We start from the raw sequence: 6721 nt of genomic DNA, 5'->3' as shown, positions 1-6721 counted from the left end.
ATCCATGAACACTGCAGGTGCATTAGTTAACCCAAATGGCATAACTGTGAACTCATAATGACCATAACGAGTCCTAAAAGTAGTTTTAGAAACGTCTTGCTCAGCAATCCTCAACTGATGGTACCCTAACCTCAGATCGATCTTGGAAAATATTCCCACCCCTTTCAACTGATCAAACAAATCATCAATTCTAGGCAAAGGATACTTATTCTTGATTGTCACATTATTCAACTCCCGATAGTCTATGCACAACCTCAAACTTCCATCCTTCTTACCACATCATTAGAAGCCTCAGCCTCACGACGACTCATCACGAACACACGACCCTTAGGAGCTGTTCCTGCACCGCCACTGGTTCCATTCCTCTGAGCTGATCCATTGGTCTGGGGTGGTTTTGGTGGGTTTTTAGCCTCTTAAAATTTCCCCATATTAACATCATTTTCCTTAGTAAAACACTCATACTCTCAATGCCCTAGTTTCTGGCAGTAACGACAAGTCACCGGGTTTCCCTCACAGTCCTTCCCTGGGTGGTTTTTCTCACATCTTTTACAAAAATAACTTCTCTTAGGTTTGGTGTTATTCCCATTCCCTCGGTTATTATTTCCCTATCCGTAATCTCCCTTCCCCAGGTTTCCCTTGTTGTCCCTCCTGTTGATTGCCCATTTACCCTAGAACTCTCCCCAATCCTAGGCCTCTTATTAACTCCATGTGAACCCCCATCACTCTTCCTTTTCCCTCCAGCTGAGTTCTCTAACTCTCTTCCCCGAATCCCATATAGGTGGGCAGCTCTCCCATAGACCTCATCTAGGGTTTCAAAGGTTACTCCTCCCAACTTCCCCTGAAGGCTTAAGGTCAAACCTTACTCGAACCTTTGGGCTTTCAACTCTTCCGTGGGTACTACCTCCGGTGCAAACCTCATTAACTCAATGAATTTGTTATAATATTCATTGATGGTCATATTCCCCATCCTCAGGTTGGTAAACTCCATGCATTTCTTCTTTTTCAGGTAGGCGGGGTAAAACTTGTCTCTTAATGCCTTTTTCAGCTCTTTCCATCCAAAGTTAGGGTTTTCTAAAAGCCTATCCCGGTTTTGACTCCACCACGGATCGGCTTCTTCCCTCAAGTAATACGCAGCATTGTTAACCTTTAATTCTTCAGGATAGTTAATGGCATCAAACAACTTATCAAATTCCCTTATCCAATTCTCCAAACTAGCGGGATCCTCCTTTCCAAGGTAAGTGGGTGGTTTTGCAGCTACCACCCTCTTAAAAACTTCCCCAAACTGATCTGAGTCATTGCTATGGTTCCCTTGACTCACTAGTTGGCTCATGTTCTCAGCAATGGTAGTTAGCTTTCTAAGAGTAGCGCTCATTTTGGAACCAGTGCGTCTACCATTTCCGGCTCTCAAAGACATCCTGAACAACTCGGAATAACAGATACACATTATAATATATAAATAAAACTCCATGGAACTTTTATTAATTATTTAAACTTCATACTTAGCCACATAGGCTTATTAAAACAAGTAATGTATCTAAGAATTCATAAGGGCCACTATTTGGCTTACAAGACAAACAAAACAACTTGCTAAAAAAAAATTGCTATTATGAAATTCTAGTCTTTGTCTTAGCTTGTTGGATCATCTTTTTTGGCCACGTCACCCGAGTTTCCTGTGGAAAGCTGAGGGGAATCAGGATCTAAAGGTTTAGCCATGTAGGTTGGGTTTCGGTGAAGTTCAAGCAAAAAGGTGGGATTATACTCACTATAGGTTGGGCTACGACACGAGCCATGGATAGAATTACAGTTCGGGCTAGCATATGGGCTAGGGTTACGGTTTGAACTGTAGTTTGGGCTAGATACTTGGCTTCTTGAAACATGAGGTTCAGGGGAATGAGGTGGAGATTCAAAGTCATTTGGGTGAGGGATTTCTAAGTCATCAGATGATGTATAGTCAAGATGCAAACGTGGAGGTGGTAAGGGTGGCATATCATGGTTTAGATTATTTAAGGTTTCTACTACTTGTGGTGTAAGTTGAAGAGGAGTTTCAACAACTATTGATCTCGAGGGTAGGCTCTAGTTAATCTCAGTGTAATGTAGGTCTGCCTTAAAATTGGTCAAGGTTCCTAGCCATTTTCCTTCATGCATATGGATTTCTATGTTCCATAACCCCTAAGGTGTTATTAAATCCTTATACTTTTTATCAATAATTCATATTTAGGTGTGTTGGGTAAGTGGACTAAGGCTAGGAGGATGATCCATGGTTCTTCGCTCATAAATTTCATATTCCTGTTTATTTTGATATCGATAGCATGCCAAACAATGTCTGTTATAAAGTCACGCACAGATATAACGTCCGATTTTACTAGCCTTTGATCAAAGAAATGTCTTTTAACAGTTTCCATCATCTGTGATAACACAAACTATCTAAGTAAGTGATTCAAATTTCCTCAAGGATAAATCCAAAATAAATACCAATGGAACTTGAAATTCCATGAACACATAAGCGACTAGATGACCTTATTCTTAGACTAATGCACACAAGTTGTTTCCAAAATCAAATAATTTCAATTCATTTTGTTTTCAAATATAATAATGTACTCGAATCATGATATTAGACAGTCGAGCCCGCGTCTCCCAGGAAAGTTAACTACAGCGTTAAGGTGAGCCTTTCCTAGACAGAGAGTCGTACCCATTATAGGTCTCCGAAGAGAACTCGAGAATATTTTTCTCAATCATCTTTCCAAATAAGAAAATAGTTTTTATTTTTATAGGAAATAGTTTTACTTTCAAAGAATGCGAAACTCTATCTATCCTATATGCCCATCCTAAGTCTACCCACATATTTTATTTCTTAATTTTTTTTTAATCTTTCTTAGACCCGGAAATCTGATACCACGTAAGATCAAACTTTTAAGTCGTAAAATGTTTTACGGTTTGGATGTAACGAATATTTAATTCCTTGTCGCCACTTAGATCACCTAGTTATAAAATGGTATTTTGTTAATTTGATTTTTTTTAACAAATTTTAGTTTTAATATTATCTAGAATATCTATATATTTATAATACCTAATTTAAAAATCAAATTCAATTATTTTATCCAATTATTTATATTTTTCGTTTTGAATTAAAAAAAAAAAAACAAATTTTTTTTTACGTGAATGAAGATAGCCAAAACCTTGGTTATATTAAAATGATTTTCTTACCTCTAGCTTTCTTCTTCATTATCCTATTTTGCTTCCTATCATTATTCTTCCAACCATATGTATATCTATCTTAATTCTTCTCATCTTTTAACCCAACTACTAACCTACACTCAATTTGATCCAAGTACTTTAACAAACCTTGAGACATATCATATTTTCAAGTAACCACATCATACCTTCAACTCTATCTTTTTCACCCTTAATCTCCTATAAATAGACCCTTAATCCCCTTCATTCATTCACACCAAAAACCAGACTTTCCTTCCTCTTCTTTATTCCCTTAAACCCACGGTCCTCCTATTCTCCCCCTTGTTTTCTTCCTCTCTTGTACTACAACTAAAGTCGAACCACCACTGTTGTCTTCTTTATCAACCTTGCTGCCCACCGCTGCCGCTTACTGCTCACCCGTCCTCACGAGTTGCTGCTACAGCTCTTGTTTACTTTCCTTCGTTTCCATGCTACTGCCACTACTCTTGCATGCTACTTCCCTTTTTCTCTTGCATGCTACTATTCTTGCAACTATAGCACGTAACATACACCATATATATATATATAACATATATCATGTTCTTTTGACCAAAGCACAATGTTAATAGTGCTTTATGATTTATTATTATATAATTATAAAACAAAGTTAATAATTGATTTAAATTAAAACAAAGTTTAATGGTTTGGTAATTCATGCACAAATAAGAGTAGTATGGTTTTGTTGATGGTTTATTTTGTTAACCTTATATTAATCAAGGTTATTTTAATTGTGTAGGAGGATTCCTCTGATCGTGGTCAAGCGTAGTAGTCGTACCTTAATTGTTCTCGCGATCAAGGTACGTATAGGTGGCTAGGTCCTTGATATAAGTTTTGAATGCGTGTTTTGGTGAATGTTTATAGTTGTTTAAATATTTCGTATGAAAGATTTGATTAATGATTTTCGTAATGAGTTAAAAATAAAATTTTATGACTTAAAAGTTTGATCTTAAAAGTGTTGTTTAATTAAATAAGTAATGCGATAAAGTTTCGCGCTTTTCTTTTATGTCTTTAAGTGAGTCTTTTGAGTTAAGTCCTTAGGTTGTGCATAGACTATCGGGAGTTGAATAATGTGACAATCAAGAATAAGTATCCTTTGCCTAGAATTGATGATTTGTTTGATCAGTTGAAAGGGGTTGGAATATTTTCCAAGATCGATCTGAGGTTAGGGTACCATCAGTTGAGGATTGCTGAGCAAGACGTTTCTAAAACTACTTTTAGGACTCGTTATGGTCATTATGAGTTCACAGTTATGCCATTTGGGTTAACTAATGCACCTGCAGTGTTCATGGATTTGATGAATCGAATCTTTAGGCCATATTTGGATAAGTTTGTGGTGGTTTTCATTGATGATATCTTGATTTATTCTAAGAATAGGGAGGAACATGAGGACCATTTGAGGAAAGTATTGTTAACCTTAAGGGAACACCAGTTGTATGCCAAGCTATCGAAATGTGAGTTTTGGTTGGAAAAAGTAGCCTTTTTGGGTCATGTGATTTCTAAGGAGGGAGTTTCAGTAGATCCCGCAAAGGTCAATGCAGTGAGTGAATGGCCAACACCTAGGAGTGTGTCAGATATTCGGAGTTTCTTAGGGTTGGCAGGCTATTATCGGAGATTTGTGAAGTATTTTTCGAGGATTACGAGGCCCATGACGAACTTGATGAAGAAGGAATGTAAGTTTATTTGGACCCAGGAGTGTGAACAGGAATTCCAGGCCTTGAAAGACAAGTTAACCTCGGCACCAGTGTTGGCTTTGCCAGATGAAAGTGGGCAATATGAGGTGTATAGTGATGCATCGAAGTTTGGATTGGGTTGTGTTTTAATGCAAAATCGGAGGGTCATTGCATATGCTTCAAGACAGTTGAAAACGCATGAGGTGAACTATCCAACCCATGACTTGGAATTAGCTACAATTGTGTTTGCTTTGAAAATTTGGAGACACTACCTATATGGGTTAACTTGTAAAATCTTCACAGATCATCAGAGTCTAAAATACATCTTCACCCAGAAGTACTTGAACTCAAGTCAGAGACGATGGTTGGAGTTTATGACAGATTATAATGTGAATATCCAATATCATGAGGGGAAAGCTAATGTGGTAGCTGATGCCTTAAGTAGGAAAACCAGTCATTCGATGAATATGATGATTTTGCTTGACCAGCTGTGTGCAGAATTTCAGAAGATTAATTTGGAAGTGGTGGAGCACGGAGAGGTCAACAAGATGTTGAATGCCTTGACATTGCAACCTTCTATTTATGATGAGATTAGGGAAAGTCAATTGGGAGACTCGAAGTTGAAGGCAATAAAAGAGAAGATTGAGGATAGGCAAGTTTTGGACTTTACCATTGCAAATGAGGGAAGTATTTGCTTCAAAGGGAGATGGTGTGTTCCATAACATCGTGGGGGCATCAAACAGAGACTGATGGAGGAGGCCCATAGTTCTCCTTACTCAATACATCCTGGAGGGGATAAGTTGTATAAGGATATGAAGAAGGTCTTTTGGTGGCCAAACATGAAGAGAGATGTGGCAGAGTTTGTGGCAAAATGCTTAACTTGTCAAAAGGTGAAGATAGAGCATCGAAGGCCACAAGGAATGGTTCAACCTCTGGAAGTAACAAATAAAGGGCTTCAAATGGGGCCATTACAATGCTTGCATGGTAACTATTATTATATGAAAACTCAATCAAGTCTAAGCGATCTTTCCATGAACCTTGATACTCCAATACACATGCTCTCAACATGTCTTCCAAGGTCTGTATGTTCCTTTCAGTCTGACCATCAGTTGCGGGGTGAAAGGCTGTACTCATCAATAACTTAGTTCCCATGGCCTTTTGTAAACTTTACCAGAAGTTAGACAGGAACCTCGAATCACGATCTGAAATGATATTTGTAGGCACCCCATGGTACCACACCACAAACTTCACATATGCCCTTCCCAACTGATCCATAGACCAAGTGCTTTTCATAGGTATAAAGGTTGCAAATTTAGTCAATCGATCCACAATAACCCAAATAGTGTCATTCCCTGCCCTGGTCCTTGGTAATGCCCCCACGAAATCCACGAAATCAGAGTTGCGCAGGGGAAGCGTGGTGGGCCCATAACCCACAGGTCCTAGGATCGAAACCTGGCTCTGATACCCCTTTGGAACACCCCCAAATCTCCCTCTACGTAAATACTATATTTATACGTATAAAATACCGTAGAGATAGACTTGGGCGTATTACTGCCACGTGAAAACGTAAGGCTTTTTAACTACTAATAATGACAGCGAAAAAAAAACTTATTTTATTAATAATGTAATCACCACATTATATAGTTTGAAAAATAAATAATACTCCAAATAATACATGTCCAACTCGTGAATGAAGAAACTCCTAACTAAGTGATCCCAATCTCGACTCAAGTATGCGCACAATCAACTTCACACCTGAAATCAAAACTGCTTACCAATAATGGTAAACAGGGCGAACCAAAAGAAAAAGGAAAACGGGT

At 38.2% G+C, this 6721-nt stretch overlaps 1 non-coding gene across 1 annotated transcript; it reads left to right on the top strand.

The window, feature by feature from the left end:
• Window positions 1-6293: 6293 nt before the first annotated feature.
• Window positions 6294-6365, top strand: TRNAM-CAU. The gene has a single exon. It is a non-coding gene; the product is annotated as a tRNA-Met (tRNA).
• Window positions 6366-6721: the final 356 nt, after the last annotated feature.

Source organism: Chenopodium quinoa, unplaced genomic scaffold, assembly GCF_001683475.1.
Source record: "Chenopodium quinoa cultivar QQ74 unplaced genomic scaffold, ASM168347v1, whole genome shotgun sequence".
Taxonomy (NCBI): Eukaryota; Viridiplantae; Streptophyta; class Magnoliopsida; order Caryophyllales; family Amaranthaceae; genus Chenopodium; species Chenopodium quinoa.
This window is presented reverse-complemented; position numbering and strand designations above follow the sequence as displayed.